This window comes from Suricata suricatta, chromosome 12, assembly GCF_006229205.1.
Source record: "Suricata suricatta isolate VVHF042 chromosome 12, meerkat_22Aug2017_6uvM2_HiC, whole genome shotgun sequence".
NCBI classification, from domain to species: domain Eukaryota; kingdom Metazoa; phylum Chordata; class Mammalia; order Carnivora; family Herpestidae; genus Suricata; species Suricata suricatta.
Window position 1 is genome coordinate 52,012,733 of NC_043711.1, and position 24,806 is coordinate 52,037,538.

The 24,806-nt window shown below is 50.6% G+C and overlaps 1 protein-coding gene across 3 annotated transcripts in view; it reads left to right on the top strand.

The window, feature by feature from the left end:
* ATP2B2 (ATPase plasma membrane Ca2+ transporting 2) overlaps positions 1–24,806 on the top strand; it is a 289,183-nt gene that overhangs the window by 82,347 nt on the left and 182,030 nt on the right. Inside the window, exon 2 of one of the 3 annotated variants that reach the window (XM_029916061.1) lies at positions 3,967–4,060. The exons of 1 other annotated variant lie outside the window; for it this stretch is intronic. The gene's annotated coding sequence lies outside the window, so the exon portion shown is untranslated. Of the gene's footprint in view, positions 1–3,966; positions 4,061–9,048; positions 9,068–24,806 lie in introns of those variants that run through there. One more of the 3 variants, XM_029916063.1, reaches the window with a different exon arrangement.

Sequence of the window (24,806 nt, forward strand, 5' to 3'; positions counted from 1 at the left end):
AGAACTTCCTCAACTGGATGAAGAACATCTACAAAAACCTACAGTTAACATTATACTTAATGACTGAAGACTAAATGCTATCACCTGAAACTGGGAACAGAACAAGGATGTTATCTCTCACCATTTGCATTCAAATAGTGCTGGGCAGTCTAGCCAAATGCAATAAGATAGGACAAGAAAAGGCATGCTGACTGCAAAGGAAGAAACAAAACTGTCCCTGTGTACAGATAATGTCATTGTCTACATAAAAAACAAAAAACTCTCAAGGAATCTACCGCAAGCAAGAAAACAAAATAAAATGCTGCTGGAACTAATAACTGAGTTCAGGAAGGTCACAGGATACAAAATAAACATACCAAAACATTGGTGTGTGTCTGTATACTAGCAAAGAACATGTGGACACCAAAATTAAAAATACAAGGCCATTTATAACCACACACACAAAATACAGGTGTAAATTTAGCAAAATGTGCACAAGACTTCTATTCTGAAAACTACAAGATACTGATGAGAAAAATCAAGGAAGATCTCGGGGTGCCTGGATGGCTCAGTTGGTTGGGCATCTGACTTTGTTCAGGTCATAATCTCACAGTTCGTGGGTTCCCACCCCACATTGGGCTCTATGCTGACAGCCTGAAGCCTGGAGCCTGCTTTGGATTCTGTGTCCCCCTCTCTCTCTCTGCCCCACGCTTTCTTGCACTCTCTCTCTGTCTTTCAAAAATGAATAAACATTACAAAAAAAAATCAAAGAAGATCTAAATGAATGAAGCATCCACGGTGTGTTCATGGATCGGAAGACTCAAGCTCATAAAGACTTCAGTTCTGTGCAGTTTCTATCAAAATCCCAGCAAAATTTTTGTAAATGTGAAAAAGATTATCCTAAAAATTATGTGGAAAGTCAAAGGAGCTAGGACAGCTGGAGCGGTTTTGAAAAAGAAGAATAAAATGAGAAGAATCATCCTACTTCATTCCAAGACCTATCTAGAAACCAAGGCTGTGTGGTGTTGACAGAGGGATGACACATGGATTAATGGGATGGGATAGAGGATCCAGAAATAGACCCACACAACTGACCAGTGTTTGACAAAGGTACAGAAGCAATTCAATGAAAGAAAGGTAATCACCTTTTCAACAAATAATGCTGAAGCAAATTGGACATCCATAGGCAAACAACAGCAACAACAAAAAATCTGCCCATGTCTCACACATTACACAGAGATTGGCTCAAATGTTTCATAGACTCAAATACAAAATAGAAAACTACAAAACTTTTAGAAGAAGAGTTAAGAAGAAAATAATTCACCTTAGACTTAATCCCAAAAGCACAATCCATAAAAAATAAAAAATAGATACAGCGATCAAAATGAATGATCTTGCCATTTGCAACCATGTGGATAGAATTAGACTGTATTACACTAACTGACATAAGTCAGTCAGAGAAAGACAAATATCATATGATTTATTTTATATGTGTAACTTAACAAATACAACAGATGAACATGGAGAGAGGAAAGAAAAACAAAATAAGATAAATATAGAAAGGGAGGCAAACCATAAGAGACTCTTAAATATAGAGAACAAATGAGGGCTGCTGGAGGAGAAGTGGGGGGGATGGGCTAAATGGGAGATGGGCATTAAGGAGGGCACTTGTTGGGATGAGTACTGGGTGTCATATGTAAGTGATGAATCACTAAATCCTATTCCTGAAGCCAGTACTACACTGTATGTTAACTAACTTGAATATAAATTAGATAGACAGATGATAGATAGATAGAGAGATAAAATGGTCTTTACCAAAATTAAAAGCCTTTGTACTACAAAACACTTTGTCAAGAGGGCAAAAAGACGAGCTACAAGCTAGGAGGAAGTATTTAGAAAACAGCAGAATCTGACAAAGTACTAGTATCTCACATAAATTTTAAAACTCTCAAAACTCAACTGTTAAAAATGTAACAATCCAGTCCAAAAAATGGGCATGAGTCATGAAGGGACATTTTTCCAAAGACAATGAGCAGATGGCAATTATGCACATGAAAAGAGGTTCAGCACCATTGGCCAATAAAGAAATACAGGTTAAAACCACAGTGAGATATTACACACCTATCAGAATGGCAAAAATAAAAAATCATACCAAATGCTGACAAGGACACAGAAATATTCTGGTGAGAATATCAACTGGTACATAGCCAGTCTGGAAACACAGTTTGGGTGTTTCCTTTATTTTTTTTTAAGTTGATTTGTTTATTTTGAGAGGCTGGTGTGCGGGGGGGGGGGGGGGGGGGGGGGGGGGGGGGGGGGGGGCAAGGAAGGAGGGGCACAGAAAGAAGGAGAGAGAATCCCAATCAGGCTCCATACTGCTGTCAATTCAAAGCCTGACACAGGGCTCAGCTCAGTCTCACAGTGAAATTATGATCTGAGCCAACACCAAGAGTCTTAATCAACTGAGCTACCCAAGCACCCCTGGGCGTTTCTTTTAAACACACACATGCATGCATGCGCATGCAGGCACACACACACACACACACACACACACACACACACACACACACTATGCAATTACCCCACAACCCAACCCAATTGCGCTCTTGGGCATTTATCCCAAATACATGAAAATTTATGTTCACACAAAACCCCATACACAAATGTTTATAGCAGCTTTGCTCATTATAGCCAAAAACTTGGTAATAACCCAAATGTCCTTTTCCAGATGAATGAGTAAATAAACTGTGGTCCATCCACATCATGGAATTCTACTCAACAATAAAAAGGAGTGAACTATTGGTATGCACAACGACCTGATGAATCTCCAGAGAATTAGGCTGAGTGATGATCTCCAAAGGTCACATATTGTGTGATTCCATTTATAGAACATCATTGAAAGATCAATATTATAGAGATGAGAACAGAATCATGATTTCCAGGAATTGGGGATGAAGGCAGGGAGGGGATGGATGTGACTATAAAGGAGTGGCCCGAGGAACAGGTAGTACAGATGTGTATCTTGTTGTGGTGGGGCGTACATAAAACTACAAAGGGATAATACTGCATAGACACCCCCCGCCACCACACACGCACATAAGTACATGGAACATTGGTGAAATCTGAATTAGCTCCATGGGTTTTAGCAAAGTCACGTGCTCGTTTTGCCAGAGCACTAAGTGTGAGATGTTGACTCAGGTCAGCTGGGGGAAGGAGCATGCGACGTCCGCTGGGACAGGGTGTTAGCGCTGGGTCAGCTGGGGACTGTGCACTGGACCGCCCTATCCATTTCTTTACAGCTTGCTTTGAATGGATGGTTATCTCAAAATAGATGGAACTCCCTATGCATTTCTTTGCAACTTGCGTTGAGTGGATAGTTATCTCAAAATAGAAAGTTACAAATGAACCAATGGATAGTTACAGAAAAGGAACCTGACACAGGAGAGCCATCTAGCATCTAGCCCTCTTCTACTGCTGTTTATTAAACACATTTACAAGCAAAAGCATTTACACATATTATACTTTTGTTACTCCTCTCCAAAACCCAGAATAATATTAGTATCTCTGTCCTACAGATGGAGAAGCAGACTCACACACATAAAGCTGCTTGCCCCAGGGCCTCTGTACACACCTATGCCCACTCTGCCCCACTCCTTCTGCCCTCGAAGGCCACACCAGCCAGCAGATGGAATACCCCATCTGACTCCCTGCTGGGAGTGGACTTGCTCCCCTAAGCGAGGCTGAGGCCTGGGAAGTCTTGATGGGGAAGTCAGGGGGTGGGTCCCCATATGGCAAGGTCAGCTCCTGGGAGGTGTTTGGGAAACAACCACTCCTGCTTCTCTTCTGTCTCCATCCACCCCTGACACAGGCCCTCCCCGGTGCTGGCATCCAGGCCACACTCCACTGCACTTTTCCCTTCCTATTCTTTCATGACTGGCTCCCTGTTGGGTCACCTGCCCCTAACCGATGCCATCTCCCCTTTTCCAGAGCTGAACTTCATCACCCAGTCCCCAGAGCCAACAAGACATGGGTCCCCTTTCCCAATCCTGATGCCTTTCATTTAACCAGAAGACACGGAGGGGTGAGTTGGAGATGGGTTTGGCTGGGGGGTAGGGGTGGGGTAGATGTGGAAGAGAGCACTGTGGGGGGGGCGCTGATAAATGGAGGGTTAGCTGAGCAGGAAGGCAGAGCCTGATGGTAGCACCCTTCCCTCTGTAACCTCAGTGCAGACACATGAATTATTTTTGCACCATTGTTTGGGTTTGAGAAAACTGCCCCATATCCCTTTTGCATTTAAATCTAAATAGGGATTATGGCCTAGAACTTTAAGAAGGAAAACAGCATCATCACTTGACATGGTGAGCTGAGTCTCCGTTCCCATATATGGGGGACAATGGCAGCATCTTCCTCTTTTAAAGTCCAAGCAAAGATGACCCATGTAAGGTGCTTAGCAGAGTTGCTGGAACCTAGCAGGTGCTCAATAAATGCTTGTTGAATGGACGGATATGCTAAGTGTCGAATGCATGTTAGTTAAGTGGGGCGCCCCTCTCTCTGGGGTCACAGTGCCACTCAGACTTCTCGGGCCAGCTCATCTGGCAAGTTCTGTAAGATCACTGGGAAGCAGGTCTTCCTCTGTATTCCTGAAGCCCTTTCTCCGAGGCTCTGGTATTACCCTGCTCAGTCCACCTTGCATTAATACACCTATGAACCTCAAAGCCCACGCGTGCACCCCCAACCCCTTCAGGTCAGGGACCAGAGCTCATGCAGCTCATCTTTGCACATCAGACCCAACTTACCTTCAGAGAGAATGTCCTCTGAGCCAGAACTCAGAGTCAGCATCTTGCCTGACCTTCCCATGTAGTGGTGCTAGTCCTTTCACAGATGGGAAGACTGACCCAGAGAGAGGTAGCCTCCCAGACAGGAGCAGAGAAAACCAGGAAGCACCCCAGGGTTCTGAGCTCACTTGCTACTCCCCCACCCTGCCTGGGCTGAGGGAGATGAGTACCTCTGGGCAGAACTAGTGAGGGAGCAGACAGGCAGACTGTCCATGCACCTCTGTCCCTCACCTCACAGATCACCCAGGTTTCTGGCTTTGCTGAAGTTTGGTTTCTCACCCCAGCACTTCGGGGCTAACCAGATTGTTTCCAAACATGTTACATAATTGCTCACATATTTATTTATGGCATCTCTTGAATATTAAATGATCGATAATATGGAACAGCAACATGGGTGTTTAAACCCAGAAGCTTTTGACAAGCGTGGGTGGGAAGGAGGTTGAAGAGAGCCATCTCTGAGCCATATATGGGAGGAGAAAGTGACATCCCCCCCGACTTCATTTCCCGAGATGGGTTGAAAGGCTTCCCAGGCCCGTGGTTGACAATTGCGTAGTAGAGTTTCACTGTGGGGTTCAGCCTCTTTTATTATATAATGACAAAGATGCATTATCATTTCCTAAAGGATGCTTAAATCCAGAGCCTGACCACCTGTTTGCTTGTTCTTGAGTGTTTATTGAGCACCCTTTGTATGCAGTCACTATTAGGCTTTTATTCACCCCAGGGTACCCTCAAGAGTGAAACAAATAAGACCTCTCTCCTCATGGTACTGACACTCCAGTGAACAGGTGACCCAATAAATAGCTTCAGAGCATAAACACTGTGACCAGAACAAAGCAGGTGGCAGGGTGGGATTGATCGATAGTCCCCAGAGGAGGGGACATTTGACTGAACGTCTCCATGGTAGAAGCAGCCAGCCATGCAGAGGTCCGGGGTTGGGGAGAGTGCCTCAGGCAGATGGGAGGGCCCCCAGGAGGGAGTAGCCCTGGTGAGGTTGGGGAAGAGTGAGGACAGGGGGCTGGGAGGGTCTACTCATAGTTGTGGCAAAGATACTGGAGGGTCCTGGTGATGTGATGAATGTTTGGGGAACACTCCTCTGCAGCTGGGAGAGGGCTTGGGGGCAGGACTGCTGGTCTGAAGTGCTGGGGGATGGGCAAGGAGGACCAGGAAGACAGAGGAGGGGCTGCCTGGCCCCCAAACCTGACCTTCCCACCTCTACAGGGGATCTGTCTGGGAAGATAGTGAGTTTCTCCCAGGGCAGCTGTGGAGGCTTGGCCTGGCCCGACAGGAACTCTGAAATCAGTGATAAGAGTAGGTAGGATTTACTCAGCAACTAGAGGGAAGCAGGCAGTGGGACAACCCCTTATCCTCCCCATCCACCTGCCACATATGTACTTTTATTATCCCCACGTTATAGAAAAAGGTACCAAGGCACAGAGTGGTTAAGTAAAACGCACACAGTCATCTAGTGACTCAACAGCGAAGTAGGGAATTGAACCTCATCAGTCTGACTCCGCATATGAGGTCCTCATCCCATGTTGGCTGAATGAATTAATAACAGTAATAGCAATCACTGTTTATAATAAGGGAGGCACGAGCACTATCCCCACTTTACAGAATGAGAAACTGAAGGACCGTGTTGTATCACTTGGGATTCGAACCTGGGAGGTCTGGTGGAATTTTCCTGTCGAGGCAATGTCTGAGGCTGTTGCCACTAACACCAGTTTACAAAGCACCTCCCACCTCCTTCAGATGTGGACCATAGTTCCCGTCTGCTGGCAGGGCTGCGGGCAGCAGGGAAGCCGGACAACACAGGGGAAAGGACCCAGAAGAGGTGCAAACTTGCGCAAATGAGGGCTTTGAAAGTAGTTGAGGATTTTTAAACCCCTTATCCTTGTAGTGAGTTGAAACACTTCCTATCATCCTGTTTTCCTCGAGGAGAGAATGGAGACAAACCTGGGCCCTCCCCCTGGCCAGCCTGTCCCAGACTTGAAAGACAGGCTACAGATCAAGAGGTTGGGGCAGTGCGCCCAAATCTCTAACACCAGCTTGTTAATAACTCTGGGAAGCTTTTTCCACTTGGGTTCTGTCTAGGGAGGAGACGACACGGTGCAGTATTAGCCTGGCTGCCGGGGCCACCTCCACTAGGTGCAGGTGCCGGCTATGCAGTTCTAGGCCAAGTTGTTGAAACACTCTTCCACCTCTGTTTTATATTCTTTATATGGGAGTGAGGCGCCATATTGGAAAGATGAAGTGGGAGAGGAAATCTGATGTGTCCAGCATAGCCTGGGGTACGATATCACCAGTGCTTTACGAGTTCCTGTTCTGCTGCTGGTCCTCAGTGAGAACACCTTCCTCAAATGGTGCCCTTTCTGCTGGGACCATGTCAGGCTCCATGTCAGCACTGGGAACAGTTTGCTACCTGTATCAGTCCACCAGGTACAATCCCAGTTTGCACCACAAACTGAGTGGCTTAAAGACGCAGACACTTACTGCCTCACATTCCAGAGGCTGGAAGTGTGACACCAGGGTGTCAGCCGGGTTGAATCCTTCCAAGCCCCATAAGGGAGGATCCGTTCCTAGCTCTTGGTGGTTTAGTGGCAATCTTTGGCATTCCTTGGCTTGTGATGCGTTACCCTGATCCCCCTCCCCCACCTTTCATATCTGTGCTTTTGTATCCTTCTAGATTCCCCCTGTTTATGAGGACACCAGCCCTATTGGATCAGAGCCCACTCTAATGACCTCATCTTCACTTGCTTGCCTCTGTAAAGCTCCTATTTCCAAATAAGGTCACATTCGCAGGTCCTGAGGGTTAGAACTCCAAAGTACCTCTTAGAGGAAAGGCCCAATTTAACCCAAACACTATCATAATTGTTTGAAGTGGATTCTGGAAGGGCCATCAGTGCATTCATGACATTTCTTAAATTGACTTGAGGAATACTTTACATCATTTTCCGAAAGGGCAACATCCTTCTCAAAATCACGGACTCCTCGGCTTCTGGGAGCTTCCCATTAACTCTTGGCCTTAACAAACCCTGGTGTGGGTCTCTTGGGCCATTATCTAATGTGAAGCACAAGCAGGGTCGGCCCTGACTGTGTGCCGGACTCAGGAACATGGGAAGCCCGAGTCCTAGCCTTCGAGGTGGTCACAGGGGACGGCCAGGGGACAGGCAGGTGTGCAGCTGGCTGTTATCCCTGGGCAGGTGGGTGCTGGGGGCCACAGGGCCCTTCCAGCAGTGATCTTCAGGGGTGAGGGAAAAGACTTATTTCCCAGACTGTTTCTTCTTGCTTTTATCTCCTTGAAGGGAAAAATGCCCTTCCTGAACATTCTGAGAGCACCAGAGAAACCCCACTGGCTCTTCGTGCAATCAGATAACTCATCAGTCACTCACCTTTCGTTCTGGGATGAGACCTGCTTTACACAGGAAGTCCCAAGTGCAGAGGAACCCAAGCCCACCCCCCTCATGGCATTCCCAGCTCAGCTAGGGTCCCTGAAGAGGTCAGGGGTCAGTGCTGACCCCCCTTCTTGTCAGATCCTCATCTTGGAAATCAGATCTCCCACATCAGGTATGGGAGGTTCCCATATTGCTTGAACGGAAAGCCAACAATCTGCATTTCCGATGCCACAGTGACTCCCGGGGACGATGTGCTCCGATGTGTTGGAGCGTACCTGACTGCACACAAGCACGCCTCAGTGTTGGGCTTCAATCCCAGTGCTGCCAGTCTAAGCTCTGTGACTCTAGGTGAATCTTGCCACTTTTCCTGTCTCTGTTCCCCTCATGTGTGAAGGAGGGGTAGTTCCTACCGTGTAAGTGAGGGGTGTCTGGAAAGGACCTCATGTGGTGCTGGGCAACCAGCCAGCATTCTCCGGCTTCTGTCTCTGGGCCTCAGCTTCCCCCCTGCAAACAAGGGCGTGGGCCCAGGTGGGTTCTGGCCAGCTCGTATGGCTCTTTGGAGCAGTCTCTAGGGAGTCCACCAACCGGCTGGGCAGAGAAAGGCTCCCCTGCCCACAGGCCTCTGTGCCAGGAGCTTACTGTGTGAACTGGTGTGACTGCCCCCCCTGCCCTACAGAGGCTCAGCAGTTCTGGTGACTGGGGGGAGGTGCCGAGAGCCTCTGACTTCATGCGGCCATCCAGGGGTCTGAGTGCGTGCCTCATTCTTTTCTCGTCCTATGCATCTCAGAGTCTTCAAGACACACCCAGGGTTGCAGATCCGGGAGCCAAGGCCAAATCGGATGCGCCCTACCCCGTGTCCAGGTAACCAAGGCCTCTCTGACGCACTGGAGGCAAAAGGATCTTCACAGGGACCACCATCGAGACCTAGCGCAGGCCATGTCTCCTAGTTGGGCCCCATCAGTGCTAGCCAGATGGACCGTGTTAATGGATCAGCTCACCCAGACTCCAGAGGGCAGAATGTTTTACCCCTCCCGGGGCCGGAGGCAGTGGGGGCGGGGGCAGGGGCGGTAAATGTCCCAGAGACACTGTATTTCCAGAAAGGCGCTGAGGAGAAGTAGTGCTTCACAGAAACCGCTGGAGCACCAGTGGCGGGCTTGTGGGCACCGGTGGTCGGGAAGGCTGGGAATGGGCTGCGCTCACATCTGTCTTCCTATGTACTTCCTGTTGCAGGGGGAGGTCTGCCCCCAAGCCTTGCCACAGTGCTGCTGGTATTTGCGGTATTGCTGGGTGGGGGGGGGGGGCATTGGCGGGGTGTTCTGTGCATCGAGCTGAACCCAAGCAAGGATGAAACAAAAACATACGTAGGGAGTAGGGTGGGCTCGTGGCATGGTGGAGAGGGCACAAACTTTGGGTTCAAATCTAGCCCTGCAGGGCAAGTGGCCTCCCTTCTCTGGTCCTTGGTTGGCTCTCCTGGATATGGACCAGCAGCCCCATTGCAGGGGTTGTTGTGAGGACATAAGGTGCCCTTGTAGACCACATGCCTGCCCCGCCAAGTGGTCGTAAGGCAGGACTTGCCCCCTCTTTCTGGGCCGCTAGCATCATGTGGAAAGGCCAGGTGTCCAACCTCTGATGGCAAGAGCAGAAGCCTCTGGGCCCCCTCTACGTGCTGCTCTCCTCCGGGCTGTCCCCTTCCCTTGGTCTGTCTTCAGCGGGTACTGGCAGCTGTGCTGGCAGAAGCCCTGTGCTCAGACTTGGGGGGACCAGATGGGGCCACTCACTGACGGGCCTCAGTTTTCCCCATCTGTACACTGGGCACAGCACCCCTTGCCTCAGGGGCTGCCTTGAGAGTTACTAAGGCACCCAATACACAAACTATTTCTGAGTCCAATGGGATCAAAGGCTACTGGGCTCCCAGGGGTCACTGAGCTCCCTCAGGCCTGGGTCTCAGGTTTGGCCTGCCTGGGTCAATAGGAGAAGAAGAAGGAGTCTGCCTTCCCTCCACTAAGCCCAGAATAAATAAAATATGTTGCATCTTATTGTTAGAAGGCACCAAAGAATTCATCAACAACCTCCCCCAATGATAGAAGCTTTCCTCTGAACCCTTGACTAGTAGTTTCTAATTTTTTCCTGGGACAGGGACCTCACTCCCTGTTATCTGGCAAAGAGCAGAGTTGGCACACAGTTCACACACTTCATGTTCAGGCATTTTATGCATTAAAAGCCCCAGCACTCCTCACTCGGGCCATTGTTACTCTTACTTTAGAAACAGTTCTAACGATAAGAGTCATCCAATTCCTTGAGCCAGAGGTGGGAGACCTTGCTCAAGTGTCGCCTTCCCAGGACCCCTCTGCGGTGTCACCCCATGAAAATGAATCACTCCATCGTCCCTGTCCCTGCCACTCTCATGATACGCTTCTGTCGCTGAGCCCATCACGTGTGTTTTATTTGCTTGTGCTTATACCTCTGTCCCACTAGCCCCAAAATCCCCCACAGCAGGAGTGGGGCAGTGGGAAGAGCTTGCTTGGGCCTTAGACACCAATAGGTCTGACTTTCATGCCCCGTTTCCTTCTAGCCTTACGACCCAGAGGAGGTGATCTAACCTCTCTGAGCACACCGATCAATGTCAGCCTCTGTGTGACCCTCTCCCTCCCTGAGCACAGAGCTGAAGTCCTGCTTCTCTGTGTCCCCAGCACCCCGTGCTCCCCCACTGCGTGCGTGCACACATACACACACACACACAGTAGGTTCTCAGAACTTGTTGAGTAAAGGAATGCAAAGAAGCCACTGGGTGGGGGAAGTTATGAGGTCACAGGGGAGGAGGATTGCTACCAGAAACCAACGCACTGCCGTCCAGGGAGCTTACAGCATTGAAGCCAAGACAGAGACAAGCCACTCAGGAAAATAAGGTCCCCAAACTTCAAACCTGCAGTGGCCTGGGGCTACTTAGTGAAGGCAGCAGAGGTAAACACGCTTGGGAGAGTGTCACATCCCCACTCAGGGATCACTCGTAAGAGCCCCGTGGTCCCTCTCTGGCTCGGTCCAACAGACGCGCATTCATCTGAACCTGTGTGACTTAGACTGTGTCTTGAGAAAGAAAAATCTGGGAAGGAAAGGAAGATGCTACGTTGCCTAAATATGTTTGTAGCAATAGATGTTCTAGTGTTTGTCAAACTGGAACTGTTGTGATTAGCACACTATCAATTCACTTAAAAGTGAAAGAAAAGTAGGGGTGAGTTCCTCACACCTGAAAGGTTTAAAATAAAACAGAACGTCAGCACACAAAGGGGAAGATTGTTGAAGCTGGGAAACCACTTCGTGAAAGTGCTCTCTCTCCATCACGTCGCTCTGCTAGACGGGGAAATGTTTTGTGGTTTCTTCCTGTGCTCTGTGAACAGAGAGAAGAGGCTTGGGCGTGTTCTAAGGAACGAGCAAGGGGTGTTGTGGGGCCAAGGGACAAGGTAGGTGGGGGACTCTGTGACCTTTCTTCCCTTTAGCCCAGAGAGGCTTCCTGGAAGAGGCGAGATCCGGGCCGTTTGGCCTGGGCCCTCCTCACTGCTCCCTACCTGGCCTGTCCCCAACATTCACGCTCACATGGTCCATTTCATTGGAAGCCTCCGTTCTTGGGTCTGGCCAGACGGACACATGGCGGCTGTCCTTTCCTCATGGTCCCAGGGCCAGTCTCTATCAGCCGGTCGTACAGGGAGTCCTCAGAACAAAAGGACTTCCAGGTAACCGGACTGGAGCAGCCAGAGTGCCCCTGATAGGATCAGAAGTGAACAGTGGCCCAGAAGGAAGCCAGGGACACAGAATCGCCCCCTGCCCCCCTACTTGTGCTGCCTTTGGCAGAGGGGACTATTTTGCCAAATGTACAGCACTGTGGAGGCCGGCCATACTTCCCTCCCTCTCCCCACCCCACCTCCCCCCTCACTGATCCCAAGGCCAGAAAGCTAGGCAGCCCTGCTGGCACCTGGACAGGATACAGTGGCCACCTCACAGGCCGCAGCCGCTCTGCGGTGCGTGTCGCGCTGAAGCCCAGAGGTCAGAGTGGGGGCGTTGTGTCTGGCCTGGGACTCATCAGGGACACCAGGGAATTTGCCACCACCTCCAGCTCAGGTATGGGAGAATGGGTTCACGGGGTGCTGCCCGTGGCCCTGGGTGGGTTGGGCCCCTCAAGGGTGGCGTCTCCAGTGCAGGAGGAGCTGCTGAGATGGAAATGGCTTCATCATGGAAGAGGGGCTACTTGCAGGCCTTTGAGTCCTGGGCTAGGAGGCAGGCTGGAGGGCCAGGCCTGGTCTGGGCCAGCCCTGTGCAAACTGACAAGGTGCGCCCTATGGAGGGCAGTCTCTGGCCTCACGCAGCACTGTGGGCGTCCTTCCTCGGGGGGGCTGCTAGAGTGTGCAGGGGGCATGCACTCTGGGGCCACATGGCCCAGGGTGAAACCCTGACACCTGTGTGACTGCATGCTTCGCTCTGCCTCTCGTGCCTCAGTTTCCTGCCTGCAAAATGGAGGTGATGCCCACAGTCCTTATTCTGTAAGGCCGTTGCGAAGGTCAGGTGAGGCGATAGAGACCTTCGCCCAGGTAAGTGCTCTGCAGCTCAGAGCATCATCCCTGCTCCCTGTTGCTACCCAGACCTGGGACCAGCCTTCAGAGCAGCAAGGTCAGTGCTGGAAGGAGTCAGGAGACCCGTTAGGCTGTTTGCTCGTCTCCTTCGTGTAGCCATAAAGGAGGTGACCTAGACCCAGGATTTGAATCCCATGTCTGCAGACTTTAGAGCTGGGAAGTCTTAGGTCCTTGACCCTCTGACCCCCATGTTTCTCATATGTGAAGTGGAGACAGGTATAGGACAGACTTCATGGGATATTGAAAAGCATGAAATTATGCTACGCACATAAAGAGCTTATTCTGTGCCTCATACTTAAATCAAAAGCCATTATCACCACCATAGCCACCACCATTATGACTATTGTTGTTACTATTATAATAGTATTATAATAATAATTATTATTATTATAGGAAAAGGAGGCTCAGAAAAGGAAGGGGACTTACCAGCAGTCACACAGCAAGTCAGAGGGCAAGACAAGACCCAGCCCTGGCCTCCCAACCCCCAGTGCCTGGTTTCTGCTCACCTCACCATCTCATTGGCCCTCTTTGGTCACCTCTCAGCACATGGTGCCATGAGCTTAGTTTGAAAGAGGTCACCCAGAAGCATCTGAGGCCCTGCCTCGCCTGACCTCAATGCTTCCGGGCACAGGTCTGGGGGTTCCCTGCAGCAAAAGCTGGCGTCCCCCAAGAGGCTAGGTCACCAAGAGCTGGGGCAGGAGGTTACTTTCTCCCCAGACTTCCACAGCATCCCTCCACAAGCCCCCCAGCTTCTCCACTGTCCCCAAAATCTTTGGCCAGGGGGTGCCTCATGGGGACAGGATGCAGCCTTTGGTGGCAGATGTCTGAAAACTGCAGAACTTCTTACATCCCAAGGGGCTCCATAAGAAAGGGAAGAAAAGGGACTCCAACTTCCAGCAGTTTCCTTGGACCTTGGGGACAGGTTTGGGGGTTATCCTCAGGCATCTCTTGGTTCCATTAGCAGATGGACTACCTCTGGTGGGACATTTGCCCCTGTGTCTTTCACCTTCTGTGCACCAGAGTTTGGGCCTTCCCTGGCAGGGAGGGACACAGAGGAAGGAAAGAATGGGGTCTGCTTTAAGGGGAAAGATGAGTTCTGTACCTGTTATAATAATGGAAATATTATCTGAGCAGTAATAATAATTGTTCCTATTTCTTGAACACTTGCTGTGCACCAGGCGCTGTGCCAAGAACGTTATGTACATTACCTCAACTAATCTTCAGTACAGACTTATCCGGTAGAAAATATCATTATACCCATTTTACAGATGTAAACTAGCAGAGGCTTATATATATACCTTGTGGTGACTTACAAATGCCATGCAGAGAATACAAAGGAAGGATAAATTCTGAGTCGAGTGTAATAGGGAGTGCTGGAGACTGTGGCAAGTTGGAGAAAGTCACTTGGTTTTTTTTTTCTTTTTTTTTTTTTTTGAGGCATGACATACTTACATTAAAGTGGTAAAGTATGCTAAACTTAAATGTACCACTTGATGGTTTTTACATATATATTTATATATGTGCCACCGCCTCCCAAATCAAAATATAGAATAATTCTAGTATGCCAAAACATTCCTTCTGAGGCATTCTAATTTAATTATTTATTTTTTATTTTTTTAATTCTACAAAAGTATCACAGCTAAGAGGAGCCTAAGAAGACACGATGGCCAAATATAATGTGGAATCCTGGAGGGAAAAATGGGGGGACTTTAGGTAAAACCTAAGGAAATTTGAATCAAGTATGGACTTAAGTTATTAACTTATCAGTATTTATTCATTAGTTGTGAAAACATGCCAAACTAGCATAAGCTCTCAGCATTAGGAGGGCGACTAGCTGGGGGGTAGGTGGGAGTTTGTAGCCATTTTTTATTTGTAAATATAAAAGTCTTCTAAAAGAAAAAGTTTACTTAAAAAAAAAATCACTGCAGCACATCCACCAGCAGAACATGTCTGTAGGCTGGATCTGGCCTTTAAGCTACATCCAATGCTGTGATGCCCTCATTTTACCGATGGGGAAACTGAGGCCCAGAAAGGGGAAGCCCCTTGTGCAGGCCCCACCCCACCCCCCGTAGCATGTCAGTGGCAGAGCCAGCACCAAAAGGTCGGTCAGCGCTCTCACTGCAGAGTGGGGTCTGGAGTGTGGGTGTGGGGCTGCCCGCATCTCCCTGAATCTCTAAGCCCCTTGGCCTTCAAGAAGCTGCCGGGGCCAGCCGGCTTCCCTCTGCTGCTTCCTCCTCGGCTCTCCAGGGCTGTCAGTTGGAAACCAGTTCTCCCACAGGCCTCAGCCCCAGAGGGAGTGGTCATGGGCAGTTCCTGTTCGGGGAGCAGGATGTCACCTTCCCACCCCAGCCAACCTTGATGCACCATATAGGTGTCCCCCATACCCAGCACAGGATCTGAGTTGATCACTCCTGAGTTGATCACTCCTGAGTTGAGTGTTGGGTGGATGGGTGAGTGAAGAAATGGCGGGAAGAAGTGGCAAGGGTGGGTAGTTAGGAGTGTGTGGAGGGAGATCAAGGGGGCCAGGAACACAGATTTTGCAGCCAGATGGGCTGGGTTAAAACTTGGTTCTGCTGCTTCCAGCCACATGACCTTGGACAAGTCAACCTCTCTGTGCCTCAATTTCTTCAACTTAAAATGGGGATAATAGCAGTACCTGTGAGGGAGGAAAGTAATAAATATGGGAAAGGAGGGAAGAGAAAGAGTGGAGGGGTGATGACTTTGTTTTCATATTGGGACGTGGAAACGTACACAAAGCCATACACCTGGCCACTAACCCAGAAAAGGTGGGTAGAGCACAGATTTGGGAACCTGTCTACCAGAGTTCAAACTCCAAGGCCGTCACTTACTGGCCATGTAGCCTAAGGCAAGTGGGTTAACATCTTTGTGCTTCAGTGTTCTCATCTGTAAAATGGGTGTGGTAACTATCCTACTTAACTTTACAATGCTTTATGAGTTCTAAGTAATTGATTGGTATATGTATAGGAGTTAGAACTATACCTGGCATGTTTAAAATAACCTCTGGCATATAAGGAGTGCCTGTTAAATAGAAGACAGGTGTTATGCCAAATGCCCACTCTCTTCCCTGGAAGGGCCCCAACTTCCAGGATGAGACTGAGGCTCAGGCATTGTAAACTCACCTCCTCAATCCAGGTGAGAACCTGGCTGGGTGAAGTCGCATTGGGAGAGGGCTGAACTGGTGACCAGCTGTCCGTCTCTACGGCCTCACCTCCAGCCAACCCCAGGATAGTCAGCACTTCCAATATTTTAAGAATCCAGAAACTTGGATTCTTAGGCACAGTTTTCCAATTTTTAAACATTGGCACTTAGTTCAAATTTATTTTAAGCTCTTAGCAAAACAAACAAATTTGTTTTAAGCTGGCTGCTCTCCCAAGTGACTGGTTTGCAGCCTCTACCCCAGTCCATTCCTGCCAGTTTGCTTTCTTTTACTTTTCTCCTGCATTGTAGAGGAGAAGAAACTGAAGCCCAGAGAGAAATGCTTGAACCTGTTGTGTCTGACCGCTTAGTGCACTCAGCAGGCAATGTGCTAGTTTCCCTCTCCTGGCTGCAAGCCACTGGGTCCCCCAGGGAACCAATCAGACTTTGGACCAGGTGAGAGAAGAGCGAGAAAAGGGAATTTTCTCCAGCCCAGGGTTCTTTTAGTAGCGTATTTGAAATGCAGTGTTTGTTAACTAAATGCCGAGTGCACCATGCATCAGGGGTGCAGCTGAGTTGAAGCGAGAGCCACCCCCACTTCCAAAGCCAAAGCCGAGACTCACAGGGCATAGAGCTCAAGCTTCACTCAGCCCTGGCTCCGCACGCAGGGGCCAGGGCTCCAGGGGCTTCCTGAATCTTATCAGTTACCACTCCGTGGTGGCCAAGGGAGGAGCTGGAAGTAAACTGTTGTCAAGAAGTCACGAGGTGATAGCTAGAGGGGTTGAGAAAAAAAAAGAGGGGAGTCATGTTCTGGAGAGAAGTTTAGAGAAGTTTTAGAGAGTTCATCTGCAGGTTTGTCATACTCCGAACTTATCTTCTCTTTCTTACTGAAAAAGTTCTCTTTGGTTCCCATTTATTTACCCAGACTGTACCGCCATTTCCTCTTCTATAAAATGGGGATAAATCCTGTCCTCACTTCCTGCAGCTGGTGATGAGGGTGAAATGGGACAGAATGTGCAGAGAATTAAACAATAAAAACCAGCCACTGTCAGAAGCAGGCAGCCTGCCTCTGTGTACGGGTAACAGCTTGAGGATCTTTCACTCTTGGCCTCTCTTTACTCTGTGTACAGGATTGTGATCTTCGCTTTGCCTGGAGAGTCTAATGCGTCTAGTAGGTGTGGAGGATTTCTTGTCGGTCAGGCTCTGGGCTAGGCTCTTCCGCCTGCTCTCTCTTCTTTAACCTTCAGAGTAACTCTGGGAAGCCAACGCCGTCCTCATCTTTGCCGATGAAGAACCTTAGGCTCTGGGAGGGAACGTGACTTAGCCAAGGTCACCCCCAGGTAGGGATGCAACCTTGAGCAAGTCCCATTACCATCCTGAGCCTCCAAGGTCCTCATTTGTAAAAGGAGGTTCAGGACGCCCGTCTCAGTGCTGCTGGGTGGGGGTGGGGGGGAGATCTATGAGGTAATACTTGCCAAGTGCACTGTCAGCTCTAAATACTAGCCAAAGGGACAGCATCAGTGTGAGTCTCGCAGAGGCCTGCTCCCGTTTGGGGCTCAGTGCCTTTTGGCAGTAGGAGCTATGAAGGAAAGTTATTTCGAGTGTCTTGTTTCTTGGGTGGTTTCCAAAATGTATCTCCTCCCTCCAGCTAACAAGTGCAACACTGGCTTGAGCAGAGGCCCTGCTCAAAGCAAGTCACTTCCTGTGGAATGACCTGGAAGATAGAAAGGAAATGGGCATGATGGTCGCAGGGGAGACAGGATCACAGAGAAAGCCTCAGGCTATGGAGTCAGTCAGATGTGAGATCAAATCCTGGCTTTTCCACTTACTAGCTACGTGACTCTTGGGCCAGCTAGTTAACCTCTCTGAGCCTCACACAGAGAAGTGTTATGATGAAGGGCATAAGCAAGGCAGCTGAGAAACCAAGCATGGGTATCCACAAACATCCAGTGAGATCAGTCCCAAGTCCAAGGCTGGGATGCAGACATTGCTTGGGGTAGAGAATAAGATAGAAACCAGTCAAGGGGTCAGGAAGAGGGGGACCAGGGGAGAAGGGTCAGCTGCTCAACTGGGGAAGGGAAGACTTGTTAAGTTGGGCTTAGCAGCACACGTACACTGGACTCTGAGCAGCTAGAGGACAGGCGTTATGTCCTTAGTCTCAGTGGCCTGGCTCATAGCAGGTGCGCCCATACAGGTACATTTAAAAACCCGAATTTAATATCTACTTTCCTTTCTGCCCCACACCCACCCATTTAGTCCTCCTTATCTTTTCATCTTCAACCCCACCAGCACAGCTGTGTGCGATGTGGAAGAACACAGGCTCTGGTATTTGACAGACTTAGATTCAAGTTCAAACTGAGTGGGCTGCAAGGCATTGGGCAGGTTACCTCCCAGTGTTTTCTCTTCTGTCAATGGGCTAATACTGCCTCCCTGGCAGAGTTACTGGAGGAGTTAGAGAGGATGCCTGCGAAAGCACCTCGCATGGGCCCGGACACAGAGTAGGCATTCTGAAGGTGCCGTCAGGAAGTGCGGTTGCCCCTTACCTGTGTGGCCCATGGCCGTCTCTGACTTCTCTACTCACGCACAGACCATATTCTCTCAGGCACTCACAGTTTGTCTTTATAGCTCAGCATCCGGCTATAAACATCTGTACAGTGTTCCCTCTCTTCCCACTGTCACTTTATGTGGACTTTCCGCACTGCTCCTATATTGACTGGCCATGGTATGGCTAACAATGTCCACAAAACACCTCAAAAAAGAGTATGGGAGTATGGACAGGCAGTTCACTGATCAAGGACAAACTGTCCTCAAAGATGAAACAGCCATCTGTAATCACTAGACATTCCCTGGCTGTGGGTTTGTTCATGTCTGTGAAAGTTCTCAGGCTGAAAGTTTATGAATGTATGAATGAAGGGCTTCCTGTCCCAAGTCCTATGTCTTACCCTTGAGCATGGCCTGTAAACTCTGCACCACTGCTGGACTGATGACTTTAGTGAGTGCTTCTCTGGAATGTTGAGGTCAGGCTGAATTCCCAAAAGGTGGGACTGGCCCTACTTCCCTATGAAAACATCTGGGGACGGGTGCAGGCCTGGAGGAGCTGGGGGCCCATAGAGAGGTAGCCTGCCCATTTGGGGTGTGCATACCCTTGAAGTCCAGCTGGCAAGGGTCTCAGGCCAGAGCTCGCCTATGTCCGGCTAATGACCGCTTACTGATGTGCCATCCAGGCCCCGCTCCAGGAGCCGCCCCCTCAGTACTGAGAGCTGGGCTCGCCCTGCTCCTAGCCGGGAAATGCTGCTTTAATGCCGGACGCTTTTGGAGGAGCTCCAGCCATCTGCAAGGGCCCTGGAGAGCTCATCTGTGGCGAGTTAGCCTCACTGCCACCCTCTGAATCCGGGGTGGTATATCGCCTGCACAAGTCACACAGTTTGGTCCGATACAAGTCAGAATGTTAAGGTACAGTCTCGAAGCTCACGCTTACCCCTGCCCAGCCCCCTTCTCTTGCTCCGCATTTATTTAGGATTTCTCTCTACCCACCTGCCATGGGGAACAGATGGTTGGCCCATCCTCCAATACCTGGCAGGACTGGGAGTCTGAGCTTCAAACCAGCCCCCACCCCACCCCCACCCCTTCCTGCCTGCCTCCATGCTGGCTCCCACACCCAGCCTCTCCCTGTGGGCCCCTGAGCTAATTACAGGCTTCCCTAAATCATTGGAAGGAAAAGCTAATTAAATCAGGGTCGGCCATCAATTTTCTGGCTAAGGACAGGCAGCCCGACACCTTTCTTCCACTCCAGGATCCTGAAACCTCAACTTGGAGTTTTAGTTGAGTGTGAGAACAGGGTTTTTTTGTTTTTTGGGTTTTTTTTTTAATCTCTTAGGGCTGATTTTTAGGAAGAGCAGCAAAAGGGGACTTTTCCTCAACTGCCCCTTCACACCGTGTTGGGGTGAGCCTATGGGATCAAGTTTAGGGGCTGGAAAACAGGTGCACTCAGATCTGCACAGCTAGGGGAAAACGTGTCAGGAGATGACATAGGTGACAGTTTTCCCTTGGAAACCCCCCACCACGCTGACACACCATACCCACTGTTAACGATTGTGTGCATGAGCACAAAGCCTTGCCTTCAATCCCGGAAGTCCTGCCACTTGGGTTAGTGACCCCGGGCACCAGTCTCCACGTCTGTGCCTCAATTTCCTCACTGGTCACAAGAGTGCCTACCTCACAGAGTTGAAGAGAATTAAATGAGGTAACATATAAACCAGCCAATATGGACCCAGTGCTTGGCCAATGTTTGTTGAATGAATAAGCGACTACAAAGTGCACGGCACAGTTTCACATAGAGCATAAACACTCGAGCAGTATTAGTTCTCCTGCCCCTCTTGGAATCTCCATTTGCTACTATGAACACTCACTGGACCCATTCAACCCAAAGCCTGTAGGTGAATAAAATTCCTTGCGTGTCTTCCCCCTGTGTGAGGCAAGGGCCAAAGAAGTGGGTGGGGCTGGGGGCGTGGCAACCAGGACTCCATCGCCAAGGCCCACCCTCTCGCTTGCCACCAGTTGCCGGCTGCTTTTCCTTTCTTCTAGGTCTCAGAGTCCCCAGTACAGAGATGCTGTGGCAGACGTCCCAGCTGTGATTCTCAGCCCCTTTTCGCTCTGTCCCTCATGAGCCATGTCCTCACCAACTTCCTCGAAGGGAGAAGTGCCTGAGGCCAGCGTGTGGCTGTCCCAGCTCTTACTTTATTGCAGACAGGGGGTGATGTGCTCGACTGAGTAAGGAGACCCCAAAGGCAGGGAATGGATGGGGGCAGCTCCACTGTACAACTGAGGACCCCCGCCGCGAGCCAGGCCTGAAGTCCACTTGGAATCCCAGCTAGCCGTGTAGTCTCAGACAAGTCACCTAACTTTTCTGTGCCTCGGTTTCCTCCCCCGTGACACAGGTATGATACTAGGATGTCCCCCATAGGGTCGCTAGAAGAATTAAATGGGTCCGTATGTGCCAAGAGCTTCGGATGTGGCCCAGGCTAGAATCAGCAATCAGCAAGCATTAGTCATTCCTGGTATTTCAGAACCAGGGTCTCACTGACTCCCACCCTGGTGGTCCGATGCCTCTCCTCTCACCGATGAAGTGTGGGGAGCAGAAGCTCCTTGGCCACCGTCACTCAGCAGGAAACCCTTGCTCCACTCCTCTCTCAAAGAGGAGAGGCTGACAGTGTCTGTCAGGACAAGCAAGGCTCAGAGCGGGGCGGGGGTGGCGAAGAAGGCCCAGGCCTCCCTCAGAGGCTCAAGCGGAGTCGGGAGGTGGCTATAAATATGAGAGGCGAGGGGCTTTCTAACTAGGCCAGGAATGTGTGTTAGTCATTGAGGTCAGAGCGGGCCGCACAAGCTCTTGGCTGGGAAAAGAGTGTATCCAGGACTGAGCTCTCCAGGCTCAGGGTAAGCCAGAGAGCTGAGGCCGAGAAGGAGGTGATGAGCAGGGCTCGGCCAGAGGCACCCCAAGATGTGGTCTTAGGGTTGGGGGCCGACCCCCAGGAATGTTCCTGCTGCCCCTTCTAATCTCTCAGAAGTCCTACCGCAACCCACGGGCTGAGGCCAAGCTGTATTTCCCAGAGGGCACACTCGGGCCACCGTTCTGGGGGGTAAACAAGTGCGTCCTTTCTATTTTAATAAGTGCGCATTTATTTTAACACATTAGGAGAAAAATACAACTGGCAAAACAGATCCATGATCTCATGGTGATATATGCCTAAGATAATACCAAGTAGGTGTATCTATTCTTTTTAAGAGAGAGTTGGGTTGTTTTTTTTAATATACACTCATGGAACTGGCCACCACCATTACTAAGTCTGGGGGATTCTGATGCACAGGCAAAATGCTCATTTCCTTGCTATGGGGTTCCGGTGGTCTTCTGTGTCCCCTACTCCACACCTCAGCCCCTCTTCTCCCCAGCGTCCATGCCCTTGCTTCTGACCCCCTGAACCACTCTCGCTGTGCCCACTGCTGGAATGCTTTTCCCCTCTGCCTTTCCCCCAATAAAGACCAGGTGCCTTTGTGGGGCCATACCGCCCACACTGCATGAGGGTTCCCCTAGCCAGGACCAGGGCTGCCTCAGTGATGGAGAAAGTGAGGTCTTGCTGTGTCGGTCTTCCTGCCGGCTGTGCCCAGCTCAGAACCGGGAGCCGACACTCAGTCTTTCTCCGGAGCCACGCCTGCCTGGCGTCGGCTGGCGCTCATGCCCCCTCGCCTGTGGGGCTCTGTCCCCTCCCTCATCTGTCCGATGCGGATGCCAAGCTTCCTTTCCCTGGGTGGGTGTGTGCAGTGAGTATACTCCACCTGCAGGCATGTGCCTGGCATCTCATCAGCACCCCACAAATACAGGCTCTGAGCACTGGCATCATCAGTGCTGCTGTCAGTATCAGGGGCCGGTAGATGTTCAGTAAGTGAGTCCACAGCGGTGCGGCGCGGACAACAGAGAAATTAGACTGGATCTCCTTCACACGTGGGATCAGGAGGAAGTTCTCAGTGCCTGTGTTCTCCACCCCTCTCATTTTGAATATAGGGAAACTGAGGCCCATGTCACACCCCTGGAACCAGGGCCTGGGACTCCTGCCCTTTAATCTACAGTTGTTCTCAGGCTGGGGGAAGAGGTGACAGTCCAATTTCACCTCCCACCCTGAGAGACAGGCAGGCCTCCCCGAACCTCCCCACGTCCTGGGTGGGCCGGGAGACCTGGTGAGGAGTCCCAGGGGCTGTGGCCGGCAGGAGGGTTCTTACTTCCCCAAGTCAGTGAATCAAAAGCTTCATTCTTTGTAGATTCCTCCAATAGGTAGGGGCAGACCTGACCTTTGTCATTTGTTATTTTTAGCCGAGCAGGCAAGGAATGATAAAAACCTGTATGGGAGCTGACTATAAATAACATGGCTGTGGCATTAAACACACGCACGCACGCACACACATCAAAAACCTGGAGATCTAAACAAGCATTGCCCTTCAAGGTAGAATAACAGCATTAGCATGGCACTTGACAGTCAGCGAGCCGACCTCACAAAAGCTGTTGCCAGGGGTCGCCGTGCAGTTCCCTGAGGGAGACACTTTTGTTGTCCCCATTCTTCAGATGAGGAAATAAAAAGTGAGACTGGCCAGTGAAGTCACTGGCTCAGGGCCTGACTGATGGCGGGGGCCTGACATCTATCACTGTCCCTTTCGTAGAGTCTTTGAGAGGTGAAGCAGCTTGCCCAAGGCCTCAGGGAGAAAGGAGCAGGGCCACCCCGGGTCACCTGTCCCCAAATTCAGCCATCTGCTGACTGCTAGCAACTTTATGGTGCTGGAGGAAGAAGAGGGGTAGACACGGACAGATCAGAGGAGTGGGCACTGGGCCTCATGGACCCCTTGGGATGGGAGTTTGAGCAAGAAACTGGTGGCTGGGGGGCTGGGGGTTAAGAGGAGGCAGTTTGGGGGTGTCTGAATAGCTCAGTCAGTCAAGTTTCTGACTTTAGCTCAGATCATGATCTCCTGTTCATGAGCCCAAGTCCCGCATTGGGCTCTGCACTGACAGTGCGGAACCTGCTTGGGATTCCCACCACCAAATAAGCTTTAAAACAAAAGAGAGGAAGCGGGTCGGGAAGTGCTCAGCACCGAGAGCAGCAAAGGGAAGGGGAAGAGAGAAGGTAATTGGCCAGCCGTGTCCCAGAGTGACACCGCGCCAGGCTCACCGCAGCTGACGCTGAAGTCCCTCTGGGCCGAGTGGCCGTCCTCAGCAAGCCCATGGCAGGAGGGTAGGAGAGAAGTCCCAGGAGCAGGTTACCGGTGCTGGGATGGGCCAGGGCAGCTGGAGGAGCAGGTCCAAGGGCACCAGAGTGGAAAGGGGTCCCCTGAACTGCCAGGCGGTGGACCAGGCAGCAGTGGTGAGCTCCCGCCCAGAGCTCAGTGGCAAGCACTTCATGACCAGCTCTCAGGGAGGAAGGTGCCCTGCTTTGTGGTGCTTGCCAGTTTTTGTAGTGTTCATGCCCCCACCCTGCCACCCTGGCAGATGACAGCTGCCCCCCTGATGTCACTTATCCATCCCAACAGCTCTCAGGAGCCAGCGCTACTCCAGAAGACCGTTTGGCAAGACTGCCACCACACCCAGCCACCCAGGGCAGAACACCTGTGTCCTGCTTACTTGTGGGAACAGAGGAGAGGCACGTGGTCATTTGAAGCTACCATTAGTTGTGCATGTAACACATGACAGGCCAAGTGTTTTACATGCGATGTTTCAGTCCTCAGTATAGTCCTCTGAGGTAGACATCATCTCTAGCTTGCTGATGAAGAAGCGGAGGCTCAGAGAGGTGAAGTGACTTGCCCAAGGTAACACAGCCAGCAAGTAGCAGTGCCTTAACATGGACCAGGTGTCTGTGAGTTCAGCGCCCACACCCCAGCCCTACACCACCCAGCCTCCAGCCAGAGTGGTTCTGGGACCTGAGCTGGGGCTAGATTTCCAGGCAGGGATTCACGGCTGGGTTCCTCTGTGGGGCTGGAGCTGAGAGGCCTGCCCAGGTCCCAGGGGAAATGGTCACCACCCTTGGGAGAAGTCTCCAGAGGTTTGAGACAAGCCCCACATGGGAGGACCCTGAGCTGGAGCACCACCTTCCCCTCACATCCGTGGCACCCCACAGGGCTCTCCAAACCCTTCCTCCCTCCTTCTCTCCTTTGCAACAGAGTGTCCTCCTACCAAGCCCTGCTCCAGGAAGCAGTCCCCACACTGCTAGGCATGTAGTAGTTGCTAAATTAATGCTGAGGAAATGAACCAATATCTTCATATTCTCTTTCATTTTGTTTGAAATCAA